The 19052-nt window shown below is 36.0% G+C and overlaps 1 long non-coding RNA gene across 1 annotated transcript in view; it reads right to left on the minus strand.

The window, feature by feature from the left end:
* Nucleotides 1-17488, minus strand: part of LOC145535464 (uncharacterized) — a 144036-nt gene extending 126548 nt beyond the window's left edge. The window contains exon 1 of the long non-coding RNA XR_014075428.1: nt 17213-17488. This is a non-coding gene — a long non-coding RNA (uncharacterized LOC145535464). The remainder of the gene's footprint in view (nt 1-17212) is intronic.
* Nucleotides 17489-19052: the final 1564 nt, after the last annotated feature.

The following is a 19052-nucleotide window of genomic DNA, read 5'->3' on the forward strand; positions in this document are numbered from 1 at the left end:
TACATCATATGGAGATTTTATGGGTGCTTTTATTTTTCCTGTCTACATTTGTCCATATTTTTTTCATGAGTGCAATAGTTGTATAAAACTATTTTTTTAATTAAAAGTTATCAGAAATATCTGATGAGTGAAAGTGCAGAGTCAAAAAGCAGAGATCTTTAGAAGTTTGGAAGAAATAAAAACCAATTATAACTCTTGGTTAACCTACATGTCCCAAACAACAAAGATTACTCTGTACAAGCCTTTGGGAATAGGTTCTCTGCTATGCATTTACAGATTCTTTATTAACCTATATAAACTTTCAAAGTTAAGTTTTAAGGTTTTATTTCCTTTGCTCTAAAATGTTCAAGATAGAAAGTTTTAAGTGTAGCTCTTTATTGTTACTTGAGGATGCATCCATTTAACGTGAAGATTTCTGTTTTGCTTTAAAATAGATACCTTCAAAAATTTTACAGTATTTAAAAGATAAATATTTATGACCCTTTTGGTTTTTAAATTAAATGTTGTATTGAGTTGAAAATGATACTTTTATCAATTCACTGCAAAATAAAGTTTAGTAGTTTTTTTTTCCTTTTTGAGTTTTATCCTGTTGTTATAAGGACATACACACACATATGCGTGGGTGCATGCTCAGTCATGTCCGAATCTGTGCTACCCCATGGCCTGCAGCCCACCAGGCCCCTCTGTCCATGGGATTTCCCAGGCAAGGAGTACTGGAGTGGGTAGCCATTCCCTTCTCCAGGAGATCTTCCCAACCCAGGGATTGAACCTGGGTCTCTTCATCTCCTACATTGGCATGCAAATTCTTTACCACTGAGCCACCTGGAAAGCCCCAAGTTTAGTAGAGATGGGAGTAAATAATGTGTCATTCACTTAGTCAATATTTATTGAATACCTAATACAGCAGTGAAAAAAAACAGACTTAATATCTGCTTTCATAAAAAAATGAAAATTAACTGAGACTAGAATGAGATGGTGTAATAATAGTTAGGTAAACAATTGGGAAGAGTGACTCCAGGAAGAGTGACTAGTATCTGCAAATTTCCAGAAGCAAGAAAAAGCTTAAAATAATTCAAGACATAGTAGTGAATGAGGAAGAATATAGCTAGAGTGTAGGAAGGGAGTGAGGAGGAAAATGAAGATGGAGAAACTGCAGCCGGATCATAGAAGCTCTTAGAGATATAATAATACTCTAAAGTTCAATCAGAAGCCATTGAAGGGGATGACATAATCATACCCTTTTAAAAGGTCATTTTCTTTGGGAGGCTTCCCTCATAGCTCAGACGGTAAAGCGTCTGCCTGCAATGTGGGAGACCCAGGTTCAACCTCTGGGTTGTGAAGATCCCCTGGAGAAGGAAATGGCAACCCACTCCAGTATTCTTGCCTGGAAAATTCCATGGACAGAGGAGCCTGGTAGGCTACAGTCCATGGGATCGCAAAGAGTCGGACATGACTGAGCAACTTCACTTTATAAGACTTTCCTTGCTATAATTATAGCCACTAGTTTTTGAGGGGGTACTTGAAAGTTTTCAAGACTTATCCAAACACAGTATCTTCCCACATCCTGTTGGGTAGGTATTTTCTTCATTTTACTTAGGAAGAAATCTGAGTTCACAAAATATAAAAGTGGACTCACTAAGATCATGTAGTTAAGGGGCAAAGTCAAGACTCTAGTTGAGGTCTTCCAATACCAAATCTTATACTCTCCGTCGCCCTACTTTGGATACTAATCATATCACTGGTATTCAACTATCCACATTATCTTTTCATTAACTTTGAAACATTAAATTTAAAAGCAGGACAAGACAACTCTTTGTAATCCACTTAATTTTTTTCCTTTTGGTCAGGAAAATAAAAGCCCCATGGATCTGGAGAAAAAGTTGAGCTTCCACTTAGGGGAAATCACGCTAATAGTGGGGTTTTTGTACAAGATGAACTGCACTCACCATGGTTAATGTTGTTTTCCAGAAGTTTGATTGTGGGACATGAAAAATATAATAAAACAAAATAGAAAAAGATTAAGGTAGATGAACACCAAATAGCATATAATAGTTAATATAAGTAAACACTGCAAAATAGAAAGCACTTACCAGTAACTTAGATGTAACCAATTTTTAAAGAATGTTTCCCATAGAAATAGTATTAACAGTAACTACAGCTAAACAAAAAGATATATTTTCAAAAACATACACAAAGCTATGGAGAATGATTTGGGTACATACAGATAAGTACTATTTACCAGCAAGGCTATATCTATCTATACGTGCACAATGAATGAACTGAAGCCTAGTCAATACATTTATTTTGGCTCTCTTCATGATTGATGTGGAGAGCCAAATGATTGAGTGAACCAGAGCAATCAGCATCAATCTTGAGGATGCCAAAATGAACAAAGTGGCTGTAACCTAACTCAACAAGTAAGCAAATCAAGTGAACAAGTGCTTGCATAGCACTGGCTGTATGCCCAGAAATGTTCTAGATTCTGTGGGGGCTAGAGTTAGAAAACATAGTGTCTGCTTATGAACTTACAGTTTTGTTGGGGTCACAAGTTATAAATATATAAACTATCAAAGCAGTATAAACCTAACTATAGCATATACATTCAGTTTATGCTATATGGCTTCAGAGATCAGTGAGCCGGAGTGAGTTAATTTTGATGTCCAAAATTAAGTTGGACATCAAAGAAAAGATAGGATTTGAGTTGCTGAAGAGAAAGAGAGAAAAAGTATATCACACACTTGCTGAGTGCCTCCTCTCAAAAATCTATTTCTCCCTTCTCCTTGCAATAATGCTGAATTCTTGTTTGGGAAACAATTCCATCAGCAACTCTCAGCCAAGTGCTTTAGGCCGAGTTGACTCTCGCTCTAGGTGTGCATGATAATTGTATTAAGTCAATCAAAATATTCTATTCTCCTGGCACCAGTGACTGCCTTAGGGATGGGCATGCAACCCAAGCCTAAATGAACCACTGCATCTTATTCCCCTCTGGCCTTAGTAATTAATATAAAAGATTCCTAAAAGCTCCTACCAGAGTAGACTTCTGCACATTTTCTGAGAACGCTGGCACACAGATTTCTCTTCTACTGAATATTATATTATGAAGACTTAAAGTTTCTAGTCATTTAAAACCATACCACATAGGTGTTTTGTGAGGGAGGGACCTGGAGTTGAGAAAGATCTACTATGTGGTCCTTGTGGGTTGGTATGGACACCATTGAAAGCAGAATGGAAGAGACTCAGAGTATACCTGTAGCCTTAGTCACATCACTTAACTGCTAGATCTTTCCTTGCCTGACACCAGTTTAATCTCTGGACTTTTTTAGTTATATGAGCTACTAAGTTCTCTTTATTTAAATAAAATCAAGTTCTGCCCAGCCATTCATGTGACTAGAGCAAAGGATTCATGTTGGTGAATAGAGAGCAATCATAGTGGATAATGAAGAGAGCCTATATTGTAGAGAAACAAGTGACAGAGACAGAATTTGGGATATGATAGGCAATTAGGAATCATGACCTTTCATTAAAAGATAATGATATGAATGAAGTGGTAACCTAGGAATATTGATCAGATCAAGGTGAAGTTAATGGATTGCAAGGAAAACAACAAGAAGACAGCAGGGAAATCCTTTAGGAGGATTTGAGGGCCTGGCCTATGGTGGTGGTGACGGAAATATAGAGAAAAGGACTGAAAAGTATTTTTGTTAATAACATGAGTTCTGGAAACTTCCTGAGTTAGAATTTAGAATCTACTATTGCTACTTATACTCTACATTCCAATATTTTGAGTAAAAATCATATTACTTCTATCCAGCTAGACATATCATTTCATTATGATTGGAAACTTTAATCTTAGGGAGATTACATATCTTTCGTAAGTTACTTAGTATTACTTCCCCCCAATTTTCTCATTTGCGAAATGAGAATAAGAATAGTACCTAACATCTTAAGGTTGTCATTCTGATTAAATGTAGAAATACATGCAAAATGAGACAGAGCGCTAAGGGCCAGTGCACTGGGATGACCCTGAGGTATGGGATGGGGGTGGGGTGGGAGGGGGGTTCAGGATGGGGGACACATGTACACCTATGTCTGATTCATGTGAATGTATGGCAAAAACCACTACAATATTGTAAAGTAATTAGCCTCCAATTAAATAAATTAATTTACAAAAAAAAAAAAAGACTGAAGGAAGGAGATGGTTCCACATACAACAATAATGGAGTCATGTCCAGTACATATTGTTAATTGAAAAACGTGCACAACAGTGTGTGTAATTTAATACCATCTTTGTAAAAATGAGAGAGATACTTCTACTCTTTGCAGTGTGTCCAGCATTTCTGGAAGGCTAGACAGTGGTTAACTCTAGAGAGTGTGTCCGGAAATTTTACTTTTTACCTTACAATCTTCTTTGCTGTGGGGATGTTTTAACCATGGGCATATAGTAATTTTGAAATAAAAAGCTACTTTTTTTTTTAACTTTTACAAATGAAAAAGAGAGATTCCATCTGTTTAAGGAAAGTTTCTGTGGACAACACGGAGTTTTAGTTTTTCACCTCTCTTAAATAATATATTTTCAACTCTATTGAATAAATGGAAGATTCTAAATTCAGAAAAAAAAAGAAATACATGCAAAATACCTAGAAGAGTCTGTATATCATAAGATATGATATTATATATAGCATTGGGTTTCCCTGGTGGCTCAAACAATAAAGAATCTGTCTGTTATGTGGGAGACCTGGTTTCAATCCCTGGGTTGGGAAGATCCCCTGGAGAAGGAAATGGCAACCCACTCCAGTATTCTTGCCTGGAGAATTTCACAGACAGAGGAGCCTGGTGGGCTGCAGTCCATGTGGTACACAAAGAGTTGGATATGACTGAGTGAATAACACTTTCACTTTCATATATAGCATTAATATGTTATATTAATATATTTTATGTAGTTATATAGAAAAATTTTATGTAACACTTTGAATACATTAATTAATCTTTTCAACAACTGTGTAGGGTGGACCATTTTACAGATAAGGAAACTGAGGCACAGAATGTTTAAATGATTTCTTCAAGGATATGAATAGTTGAAGCTAGGACCCAAAGTCAGAGCTTTGGACTCTGAATACCGCAACTTTTAGTGTGGCTTGCTACCTTCAATTTTAAATGACAGGGTTATCATGGGACCTACAGCGTCTCTGAAATGTGTGATGTGTCCACATTAAGTTCAGAGCACTTGTGGCCCTCATTGAATAGCTAAATTTCTGTCACTGTTTCCACTGTTTCCCCACATATTTGCCATGAAGTGTCATCACTTCATGGGAAATAGATGGCAAAAGAGTAGAAACAGTGTCACACTTTATTCTCTTGGACTCCAAAATCACTGCAGATGGTGATTGCAGCCATGAAATTAAAAGACCCTTACTCCTTGGAAGGAAAGTTATGACCAACCTAGACAGCATATTAAAAAGCAGAGACATTACTTTGCTGACAAAGGTCCGTCTAGTCAAGGCTATGATTTTTCCAGTAGTCATGTATGGATGTGAGAGTTGGACTGTGAAGAAAGCTGAGCGCTGAAGAATTGATGCTTTTGAACTGTGGTGTTGGAGAAGACTCTTGAGAGCCCCTTGGACTGCAAGGAGATCCAACCAGTCCATCCTAAAGGAGATCAGTCCTGGGTGTTCATTGGAAGGACTGATGTTAAAGCTGAAACTCCAATACTTTGGCCACCTCATGCGAAGAGTTGACTCATTGGAAAAGACCCTGATGCTGGGAAGGATTAGGGGCAGGAGGAGAAGGGGACGACAGAGGATGAGATGGCTGGATGGCATCACCAACTCGATGGACATGAATTTGGGTAAACTCCGGGAGTTGGTGATGGACAGGGAGGCCTGGCGTGCTGTGGTTCATGGGGTCGCAAAGAGTCGGACACGACTGAGTGACTGGACTGAACTGAACTAATGGGACCAGATGCCATGATCTTAGTTTTGTGAATTGGAGTTTTAAGCCACCTTTTTCACTCTCCTTTTACCCTCGTCAAGAGGCTCTTTAGTTCCTTTTCACTTTCTGCCATTAGAGTGGTATCATCTGTATATCGATTGTTGATATTTCTCCCAGCAATCTTTATTTCAGCTTGTGAGTCATCCAGCCTGGCATTTCTCATGATGTACTCTCATATAAGTTAAATAAGCAGGGTGACAATATACTTCCTTGACATACTCCTTCCCCAATTTTGAACCAGTCTGTTGTTCCACATCTAGTTCTAACTGTTGCTTCTTGACTTGCATACATATTTCTCAGGAGACAGGTAAAGTAATCTGGTATTCCCATCTCTTTAAGAATTTCCCACAGTTTGTTCTCATCCACACAGTCAAATGCTTTAGTGTAGTCAATAAAGCAGAAGTGGATGGGTTTTTTTGGAATTCCCTTGCTTTTTCTATGATCAAACAGATGTTGGCAATTTGATTTCTGGTTCCTCTGCCTTTTTTAAATCCAGCTTGTACAGCTAGAATTTCTTGGTTCATGAGCTGTTGAAGTCTAGCTTGAAGGATTTTGAGCATTACCTTGCTAGCATGTGAAATAAGCACAATTGTATGGTAGTCTGAACATTCTTTGGCATTGCCTTTTTTTTGGAATTGGAATGAAAACTGACATTTTGCAGTCCTATGGCCACTGCTGAGTTTTCCAAATTTGCTAGCATGTTGAGTGCAGCACTTTGATAGCATCGTATTTTAGGATTTGAAATAGCTCAGCTGGGATTCTATCACCTCTACTAGGTTTGTTCATAGTAACGCTTCCTAAGGGCCACTTGACTTCACACTCCAGCCAGACACTGTCTGGCTGTAGGTGAGTGACCACACCATTGTGATTATCCTGGTCACTAAGACCTTTTTTTGTACAGTTCTTCTGTGTATTCTTCCACCTCTTCATAATCTCTTCTGCTTCTGTTAGGTCATTACCATTTCTGTCCTGTATTGTGCCCATCTTTGCATGAAATGTTTCCTTGATATCTGTAATTTTGTTGAAGAGATCTCTAGTCTTTCCCATTCTATTGTTTTCCTCTATTTCTTTGCATTGTTCTCTTAAGAATGCTTTCTTAGCTCTCCTTGCTATTCTCTGGAACTCTGCATTCAGTTGGATATATCTTTCCCTTTCTCCTTTGCCATTTGTTTCTCTTCTTTTTCAGCTATTTGTAAGGCCTCCTCAGACAACCACTTGGGCTTCTTGCATTTATTTTTCTTGGGGAAGGTTTTGGTCACCACCTCCTATACAGTGTTACAAACTTCTATCCATAGTTCTTCAGGCACTCTGTCTACCAAATCTAAACCTGTGAATCTATTTGTCACCTCCACTGTATAATCATAAAGGATTTGATTTAGGTCATACCTGAGTAGCTTAGTAATTTTCTCTAATTTCTTCAATTTAAGTCTGAATTTTGCATATTAGATCATCAACAGGCTTCCCTGGTGGCTTAGATGGTAAAGAATCTGCCTATAATGCATGAGACCTGGGTCCAGTCCCTGGGTTGGGAAGATCCCCTGGAGGAGGGCATGGCAACCTACTCCAGTATTGTTGCCTAAAGAATCCCCATGGACAGAGGAGGAGCCTGGCAGGCTACAGTCCATGGGGTCACAAAGAGTCAGACATAACTGAGTGGCTAAGCACAGATCATAAACAGGCAGGCACAGTTATGGACATGATGGTAAATGATATACATATGAAGGTGTCACTTACTCTTGTTTAAAGAAATTCAAGGGTGAAATGGTAGAATAGTAGCTTCAAGAGGTAGTATGTTGTCAAAATAGAATCAGAAGATCTTCAAGATGACCTATATCCACCAGAAAAAAAAAACCCACAAAATCCAGAAAACTTCTTTTGGGAATTTACTTCCATAATCAACCACCTGATAGACCAAATAGCATAAGGTTGAGTCCTGAAATAAACACAACATGTTGGGGAGAGAGAAAAAACTGCCATCTAAGTTTCAGACACTGATATACTCAACTGAATGCGGAGTTCCAGAGAACAGCAGAGAGAGAGAAGAAGGCCTTCTTAAAGAACAACGTGAAGAAATAGAAGAAAACAAAAGAATGGGAAAGACTAGAGATCTCTTCAAGAAAATTGCAGCTGTCAAGGAAACATTTCCTGCAAGGATGAGCACAATAAAGAACAGAAATAGTAAGTAAAGACTGAGCAGAAGCAGAGGGGATTAAGAAGTAGCAAGAATACACAGAATAACCATGTAAAAAAGGTCTTAATGACCTGGATAACCATGATGGTGTGGTCACTCACCTAGAGCTGGACATGCTAGAGTATAAAGTCAAGTGGGCCTTAGGAAGCATTACTATGAACAAAGCTGGTAGAGGTGATGATATTCCAGCTGAGCTATTTAAAATCCTGAAAGATGATGCTATTAAAGTACTGCACTCAATATGTCAGCAAATTTGGAAAACTGAGCAGTAGCCACAGGACTGCAAAAGGTCAGTTTTCATTCCAATCCCAAAGAAGGGCAATGACAAACAATGTTCAAACTACCATACGATTGTGCTCACTTCACATGCTAGCAAGGTTATGCTCAAAATGCTTCAAGCTAGGCTTCAGCAGTACATAAACCAAGAACTTCTAGTTATACAAGTTGGGTTTTGAAGAGGCAGAGGAAGCAGAGATTAAATTGCCAGCATTCATTAGATCATGGAGAAAGCAAGGGAATTCCAGAAAAAAATGTCTACTTCTGTTTCATTGAGTACACTAAAGTTTTGACTGTGTGGATGACAACAAACTGTGGAAAATTCTTAAAGAGATGGGAGTACCAGACCATCTTACCTGTCTCTGGAGATACCTGTATTTGGGTCAAGAAGAACAGTTATAACCAGACATGGAACAATGGACTGGTTCAAAATTGGTAAAGGTGTGTGTGCTAAGTAGTGTCTGACTCTTGGCAACCCTATGGACTGTAACCCACCAGGCTCCTCTGTCCAAGGGATTTTCCAGGCAAGAATACTGGAGTGGGTTGCCATACCCTCCTTCAGGGGATCTTCCTGACCAAGGATTGAACCCACGTCTCTTACGTCTCCTCCATTGGCAGGTGGGTTCTTTACCACTAATGCCACCTGGGAAAGGAGTAGATAGGCTGGATATTGTCACCTGCTTATTTAACTTCTATGCAGAGTATATTGGGGCTTCCCAGGTGGCACTGGGACATGGTACATGGACATAAATTTGAACAAACTCCAGAAGATAGTGGAGGACAGAGGAGCCTGGTGATCTGCGTGGGGTCACAAAGAGTAGGACATGACTTAGCAACCGAACAACAATGTTTCAGATGCTCTGGAGGTCAAACATGTTGCCCTTCTCTTTTTCCACCTCTGTGTTAAACCAAGTGATGCCTCTTTCAGAAAGCATTAATTTAATAGTATTGATACTCTCTGATAAACTTCAGAAGACAAAATATTCTGAAAAAATTAAAATGATTTCTACCAAGACAAAAAACCCTATCAGCCTTTTGGCCTTCACAAAAAAGAGAAATTGGCTTTTCTGGCAAGATTTCCCTGAAGAGGAAAGTCTCCCTCCCAATACAGAAGGGTTTTACATTGAGTGGGAATTACGGACCCCAAATAAGAGTGATCTTGCCAAAGCAGAGAGTGCTAACTTAGGTTCTGAAATCCCTCACTGATTTGGAAATCTACATCTTTCTGGTAGTTTATTCTAGTATTATTCCATCAGATAAATGTAGCAGCAAAATATCAGTAAAATTACATGTCATAATTTTAAGAAGTAAGTTTAACTGTTTCCAAAGAAGCTAAGAGCATCCCATTTCCATTTATATAGACATTTCTAATTTTTTCCTCTAATGCACAGTTGACCATTAAAGCAATTTTCCATAAAACTACTTCTTATAATTCTGCCTCTTGTTGTAGCTATGAGAAATACAGCATTATTAGATGGTGTTCTTCTTATGAATTAAAAAAGAATCATTCCTCATAGATTTAACTGGTTTATGATTCTTTCATGCCAAACCATACTTTTTTTAAATTGAACTTTTACACTGGGATTATTGTAGGTTCACATGCAGTTGTAAGATACAATACAGAAATATCACATATAATTTTACTCACTTTTCCCCAAATATAGTACCATATCACAACCAGGATTTTGATACCCATACAATCTAACAATCTTGTTCAGACTTCATCAGTTTTATTTTTACACTTCCATCATCAAAAAGATCACACATACTTTCATAACCACAGCCACTTCTCTTGTATGTCCTTAACCCCTGGCAACCACTAATCTGTTCTCCATCATTCATAATTTTGTAATTTTAAGAATATTACAGGCATACCACAGATACATTGTGGATTTAGCTCCACATCACAACAATAAAGTGAATATTGAAGTTAACTGAATCACACAATTATTTTGATTTTCCAGGGCATATAAAATTTATGCTTATACTATACTGTAGTCCACTGAGTGTGCAAAAACCCATAGAATGTACAACACAAAAAGTGAATATTAATACCAACTATGGACTTCAATAATAGTGTATCAATATTGACTCATCATTTGTAAATGTACCACACTAATGTAAGATGTGAAAAATTGAGGAAATTGTTGGGACATAAGGGGCATATGGTAACTCTCTGTACTTCTAATTTTTTTCTATAAACCTAAAACTACTTTTAAAAGTCTATTAATTATAATTTTTAAAAAGGAATGAAATCAGTTGGGATACACTAAGTAGACGGAAAAAGCAAAGTGTTGAAGAGTGTCTACTATAAGTCATATTTTGTGTAAACAAAAAGGGAAAATAAGAAAAAATGTCTATTCATTTATGCAAAATGAAACATAGGAAGGAAAAAGCAGAAATAATGAAATTTACACATATATTGGGGTGGGGCAGGGTAGAAAGGATGGGAGATGTGAATGGTATATAAAGGATGGAGGTAACTACATTTCTCTGAGCATTCTTTTGTCTATAGTTCTGACTTTTGGAACCATGTTAATGTTTCACAAACTCCAAGAAAGAAAACAACTAAAATAAAAGGGGATAGAGAAAAACATAAAATGGAAACAAAAACAAATGAATCAAGTTTATAACCAAACTGAAGGAGGGGGCAGAATAAACCCAAGTAATGTGTAAATGCAGTATTTTAATTATATATCTTCAGACTAAAAACCAAAAAAAAAAAAAAGCAACCTATAAACAAATCTTGAACTTGAGTTATAGGCTTGTTTTTCACAGTGGAATTGGTTAACAATCATAAAACTGCTTTCTGTGCATTCTACAATTGAGCAAATGAGTAAGTATATTATGGATAATGGGAGTCAGATTTCTCACTGTTGGAAAAGAGAGGCACAACTATGGAAAGGGAGTAGTCTAGAATCAACCCTGTGTTATTGGACTAGAGTTAGAGGTATCAGTATGAACTCTTGATTTTCACACATACATATAATAAAATATGTGTAAAATTGTAACTTTATTGTTATTGTAACAAACATATTTTATGTATATAACTAAACAAAAATATATATATATTCATATATATATGTATATATATATATATATATATACATATATATATATATGTATATGTATATAGCTTGGGCTATATAGATATACAGGGCCTAGAAGCAGCAACACTCCAGTAGCAACAAGCACACATAGTACCCAGGACTTCTTGAAGATATGTCTCATTCTAGACTTGGAACTGAGAAATTAAAAGATGAGTCTGAGGTAGCCTATAGAGTCAGAAAGTAAGGAAGGGCTCAAAGAACTATGAGTACATTCCAAGGGTACAAATGTCTGTATGAAATGGCTTTCACTGGCCAAATCCAGGACTACGTGAATATCAAAATAAATAATCACAGTTATAAATGATAACCTATTAAATAAGAATACATGAATTCATACTACTTCAAGTAAACAAATAAATAAAGAGCAAACTATCTCATTCTTACATTAGAAGGTCAACCAACAAATGTAAAATTAATGATGGGATTAGAAAATCAAAATTTGGCAATCAAATCATCATCATAATAATTGACTTGGGCCAGAATTTTCAGTGGATATTAACACAAATTTTAGAAGCAATTAGAGGGACTTCACTGATGGTCCAGTAGTTTAAGACTTTGCCTTCCAATGCAGGAGATGTAGGTTTGATCCTTGGTCAGGGAGCTAAGATCCCACATGTTTTATGGACAAAAATCCAAAACATAAAACAAGCAATATTGTAACCAATTCAATAAAGACTTTAAAAATGATCCACATGAAAAATTTTAAAAAGATATCTCTTTAAGATATTCATTATTTACAAAATGAAAAACTGGAAATTTATAGTGGTGAAACTTGGTAGATTATACCTTAAACAAGTAATTAAAATTAATATCAGCAGAAGAGGACAGATAAACATAGTTGAGTCCTCATATAATGTTCTGAGAAAAACACAATATTATTTCTGTGGTAGTCCTGCCAAAATGTGTGGCTTGGATCTAGTCATGGAAAAACATCAAATAAACAAAATTTGAGAGCAATTTACAAAAATAACTAGCCTAAACTCTTCAAAAGTAACAAGGTCATTAAAGACTACAAACGAATAAGGAACAATTCTAAACTAAAGGAGACTAAAAAGACATCACAAATAAATGCAATGTGTGATCCTGGATTGGAACCTAGACCAGAAAACAGAAATCTTTTTCTATAAATGACATTAGCATAATTGGCAAAATTTGAATGAAGCTTATAGATTAGATAATAGAAATGAACTAGTGTTAATTTCCTGATTTTGATAACTGCAGTGTGGTTATGTAAGAAAAAAATTTCTAAGAAAATACATACAGAAATATTTAGGGATAAACAGTCATCCTATCCACAGTGTACTCCTAAGTGGCTTTGAAAATTATATATATAATACATATCTGAAAAATTTAGTAAAAGAATAGTAAAATAAATCCAGGTAAGATAGAAAGAAGGGAATGATCATGAATAAAAGCATAAATTAATGAAACAGATAAAAGCAAACAGTAGAGAGGATGAATGAAGACAGAGATGATTCTTTGAAAAAACTAATAAAACTAACAAAATTATTGTCAACATTGATCAAGAAAAATATGATAGAAGATATAAATGAACAATAATAAGAATGAAGTGGAGTACCTAATTACAGATACAGCAGACAACAAAACAAGTATAAAATATATCATAAACAAAATTAAGCCCATAAATGTTAGTAATCTGTATAAAACAAATAAATTACTAAAAATTATATAACTTACTAAAATTGAACTGGAAAGAAATAGAAAATCTGAGTAATTTTATAACCCTTTAGAAAATGAATCATTATTTTAAAATGTGTCTATAAAGAAAATTCCAGCTCCACAAGGTTTACTAGTGAGCAATATCTCACATTCAAAGAATAAGAAATCCCAGTTTCACATAAACTATTTCAAACCAGTCTCATTCATGAACTAAGATATATGAATCATTTTTAAAGCAGCAAATTAAATCTAAAAAGTTTTAAAAATAGCATATCACTGCAAAAATGTATTTGAGGAGTACAAAATTAATTTTGATATCAAACAATGTAATCCATGTCATTAATTGTTTTTTTTAAAGTGATCATTTCAATAAATGTAGAAAATACTTAAAATTTAACATCCATTTATAAGAAAAATTCTTACAAAACTAAAAGTAACTTTTTTAACCTGATAAGGGTGTCAGTAAAAATTCTTTAGAAAAGATCATACTAATTTATTTAAAAATTGAAGACATTTCCTTTAACATCATGAACAAAGACAAAAATTGTCCATTATTACCATTTCTATTCACCATTTTACTGAAGAACCTAGCTAGAATATAGACAAAATTTTTAAATATAAAACATAAGGATTGTCAAGGAAGAGACAAAACTGTCATTATTCACAGATATATAGTATACCAAAAATATGAAAAAAGCAACTATACATAAATTAGAATAAATAAAATTGTTTAGCAAGGTAGCTGAACATAAAATCAATCTACAAAAATAAATTGCATTTCTATGAACCAGAAAAAACAACTGGAAAAAGTGTTTTTTAATGCTTTTTCTAATGTACAGGACAAAAATTTCAAATAGCTGGGGGTAAATATAATAAAAGATGTACAAATGCTTTTACAATGAATAATACAAACACTGCTCAGAATAGACATAAATGAGTTGGGAGTTATATCGCACTCATGAACTGAAATTCTCAACATTGTTAGGATATCAATTCTCTTCAAATTGGACTACAGAGTTTGGTTTTTTTGCTGCACCCAATGGCTTGTGGGATTTTAGTTCCTTGACCAGGGATCGAACTTGGGCCCCAGGCAGTGGAAGCATGGGGTCTTAACCACTGGACTGCCAGGGAATTCCCTACAGATTCATTTTAATCCAAATCAAACTCCCAGGAAGACTTTTTGTGGAAATTGATAAGCTAATTAAAAAATCTAAAATGCAAAGAATCTAGTATAACCAAGACAATCTTGAAGAAGAACAAAAAAAGATTCATACTACTAGTTTTTATGACTTCCAAAAAAAGCTATAGTATTAAGACAGTGTGATATTGTCAGAAAGAGACAAATGGATCAATGTAAGAGAACAGAATTCAGAAATAGACTACCTTGATGATTATTATAGAGAAAATGAATTCAAAATGGATCTTATTTCTAAGTGTAAAATGAAACCAAAAAGTTCTATAAGAGCACACAAAGAAATAATTTCATGACATTTGGATAGGCAAAGATTTCTTAAGTAGGATACAGAATGCACTAAAAATTACAAACTGGACTTTACTGACATTAAAAGTCCTGTGCTGTTCATCAAAATATCATCATTAAATTCATCAAAATAAAATCTTTGTGCACAAAAGGACACCAAGAAGAAAGTGAAAACATAATTCACAGAATTGAAGATATTAGTGTCATATCATATATCTGACAAGGGACTTATATCTATAACATATAAACAATCTTACAACATGATCATAAAGATAAAATCCAACTAAATATGGCAAAGAATTTGAATGCACATTTCTCCAAAGAAGATACACAAGCTATCAAGAAGCACGTGAAAAGATCCTCAATATCATTAGCCATCAGAGATACACATAATGAAACCATAATGAGATGCTATTTCACATCTTCTAGAATGGCTATAATCCAAAAATACCAGACAATAACATGTATTAGTAAGGATATAAAGAAACTGGAACCTATACAGATTGTTACTGGGGGTGGAAAAAATGGTGCAATCACTTTAGAAAATGATCTGGTAGCTCCTCAAACAGCTAAACATAGTTAAAATATAATCCAGTTATTTCACTCTTGGATATATTCCTGAGAGAAATTAAAACATGTCCATGCAAAATTGTGTACATGAGTGTGCATAATAGCATTATTTATAATAGACAAAGTGTGTGAACACTCCAAATATCCATAAACAGATTAGTGGATAACAAAAAACATGATATGTCCATACAATGGAATATTATTTAACCATAATAAGGAAAGAAGCATTGATATATGCTACAACATAGACACACCTTGAAAACATTCTAAATGAAAGAGGTCAGTCATAAAAGATCACATATGGTATGATTCCATTTACATGAAATATGCAGGAAAGTCAAATCTATAGTCAGAAAGCAGATCATGGTTGCCAAGGCTGAGAATACTGAGGGACAGTGAAGAGTGACTGCTAATGGGTAATAGATTTCTTTGTGGAGTGATAAAACATTCTAAAATTTATTTTGTTGAAGGTTACACAACTCTAAAAGCCATTGAACTATACACTTTAAATGTGTGGTCTGTGAATTATGTCTCAGAAAGGCTGTTTAAAAGGACACATTTACAAAATGAAAAAGCAAACTAGGGGATTCCAAAAGATATTTGCAATGCACATATCCGACAAATGACTCATATTAAATATATAAAAAGAAATTCAACTTATACAAATTAGTAATTTCTACAAGTTAGTTCAGAAAAAGAAAACAAAAACGTGATAAAAAAAACTTGAAGAAACAGTTTATAAAGAGGATAAAAATGAACAATTAGCATATTAGAAGGTACTCATCATCATCAGTCCTCAGTGAAATACAAATTAATGCCACAAACAGACTGGTTCTAACTAAAAATATTGACAATATTAATTGTTAGAAAAGATGTGAAAGAACTGGAACTCTCATACACTTCTCTTGGAAATGGAAAACTGTATAGCCACTTTGGAAAACTCTTTGGAAGTATTTACCAAAGATAATCATATTCCTGTTCTGAGATCTAGCAATTTCATTCCTGGGGACATATCCCAAAGTAATGAATGCATTTATCCACAAAAAGACATGCACAAGATTGATCATAATACCTTTTCTATAAAAGCAAAAAACTGACATCAACCCAAATACTCATCATTTTAAAAGTTGCCAAATAACTGTGGTATATTCATAAAATGCAATCCTATTGAAAAATAAGAATGACACACAAATGGTATCACAAACATTATATTATAGGGAATAACATAGGGTGTTAAAATTTCTTTATAAGGGTGATGGTTATATGGGTGTCAAAATAAATTTTAAAAAATTAATAAGATAAATTTTAAAAAATTAATTTATTTTTAAAAATAATTTTTAAAAAAATAAAGATTAATGCACTTTACTGTGTATGTTACCTTTCAATGAAAACAATAACATGATCAATAACAGAAGATAATTTAAGCAAAGAAGCCATATAGAAATCATGCTTATGATTTCATTTGTATAAAGTTCAAAAACGGGCAAAACTAGACAATGTTTTTTTTGATGATACATATGTAAATGTTAAAAACTTTAAAGAGAGGGGGCGGTCCTAAGATGGCAGAGGAATAGGACGGGGAGATGACTTTCTCTCCCACAAATTCACCAAAAGAACATTTAGACGCCGAGCAAATTCCACAAAACAACTTGTGAATGCTGGCAGAGGACATCAGACACACAGAAAGGCAGATCATAGTCTTCAAAAGGAGGTAGGACAAAATATAAAAGATAAAAAGAGAGACACAAGAGGTAGGGAAGGAGATCCGTCCCGGGAAGGGAGTCTTAAAAAAGAGAGAACTTTCCAAACACCAGGAAACACTCTCTCCGGCGGGTCGGTGGCAAGCCTTGGAATCGCAAAGGGCAAAATAACCGGGAGGAAAAATAAATAAATTATTAAACCCTGCGGTTTACATACCTAGCAGCAATTCCCAGCGGGCGCGGACGCGCAGCCCAGATGCGCGCTTCCCCAACTAGCAAGCGGAGACTGGACAGGGAGGGGCGGGCCGCATTGCTTTGGGTTAGGACTGAGCCTGAATGCCCCGCGGGCAATCTGAGGGATCTAGATTGAGACAGCAACCTAGACTGTGGGAGAGCTTTCCTGCGAAAAGCCCTAACCTAAGATACCCCCAGGCCGCTCACAGAACAAAGGACTGAGCAGAGTAAACCAGCCACAGACCGGCCCAGCCCCAGCAGGAGACAGGAAGGGGAGGGCAGCAAGAGCCGGAAGGGCAGAATCACGGCCCCAGAGACGCATTCTATGCCAAACTGCAAACAGACCTCGCTGCTAACCAGGACTGCTTGGAACTCTGGAGGGTCGACACCTGCCGAAAGGGTTGCAGCCAGAGATCAGCTCCCCAGGGGAGAGCACGGCACACCTGGGAAGCTGCACCCGTTGTACACCCAGAAAACCGAGTGGCTGGGTCGGGGGAAGGGAAAAAGGTGCAGTCCCCGACCGCGCTAGCCAAAAACCTGGTCACCAGCGCTGCTCGGACCTGGGAAGGGCACAAAACCCAGGCTCAACCAAGTCTGTGTGTTTGTGAAGTACCCGGGAGCCAGAACCTGAGCGGCTTAGACCTGGGAAATACAGGCAACCCCAGGGGCCGCTTCAGACAGTTCCTGGCAGTGCAACCTAGAGCCTGAGCAGTGTAGACTGGGAAAGCACACAGGCAGTGAGCGGGGCAAACCCAGAGTGGCCGAAACATTGTGAGCACACGCCAGTGAGATTTGTTTGCAGTGTTCCTCCCTCCCCACAGCACGACTGAACAAGTGAGACTAAAAAAAAAAAAAAAAAGTGACCACCACCGCCCCCCTTGTGTCAGGGCGGAAATTAGACACTGAAGAGACCAGCAAACAGAAGAAGCTAAAAGAAACAGAACGAATCGCTTTGGAAGTGACAGATGCAACAGGTTAAAACACTGTAATTAGCACCGACTACATAGAAAGGGGCCTAGAGACCTTGAGAAGTACAAGCTAGACCAAGGAACTATCTAAAAATGAACTGACCCCGCACAGTCCATAACAGCTCCACAGAAAGTCCGAGATATATTTTTACTAGTTACATTTTTTAAATTTTTTAAAAACTTTTTAAATTATTTTTTTGTTAATTTTTAAAATTTTTATTTTATTTTCTTATTTTATTTTTATTTTTAAGTACCCTAATACTCCTTCAATTTTCATTTTTATAACCTACTATAACCTTGCCCGAAAAAAAGACCCTATTTTTATTTTCTCTTTCTTTTTTTTTCTTTAAGACATTATTTTTAAAGCAAACTTCATATATATATATATTTTATAATTTTTGTGATTTTATGGGGTTTTTTTAATGTTTTTTTTTCTTTTTTTCTTCTTTTCTTTCTCCTTTTTTAAAATGGTATTTTTGAGAACCTAACCTCTACTCTAGATTTTTAATCTTTGCTTTTTAGTATTTGTTATCAACTTTGTATCTTCAAGAACCCAATCTTCAGCACCCATTTTTACTTGGGAACAAGATTACTGGCTTGACTGCTCTCTCCCCCTTTTAGCTCTTCTTTTTTTCCACCAAGTTGCCTCCATCTCCCCACTCCCCCTTTTCTTCTCTACCCAACTCTGAATCTCTTTATGTGTTCCTGGCTGTGGAGAACACTTAGAGAACTGATTACTGGCTGGATCTGTCTCTCCTCTTTTGAGTCCCCCTTTTCTCCTCCAGGCCACCTCTGTCTCCTTCCTCCCTCTTCTCTTCCCTATGTAACTCCATGAACATCTCTGAGAGATCCAGA

This window comes from Giraffa tippelskirchi, chromosome X, assembly GCF_054371585.1.
Source record: "Giraffa tippelskirchi isolate mGirTip1 chromosome X, T2T-mGirTip1v1.2.pri, whole genome shotgun sequence".
In the NCBI taxonomy this organism is placed as follows: Eukaryota; Metazoa; Chordata; class Mammalia; order Artiodactyla; family Giraffidae; genus Giraffa; species Giraffa tippelskirchi.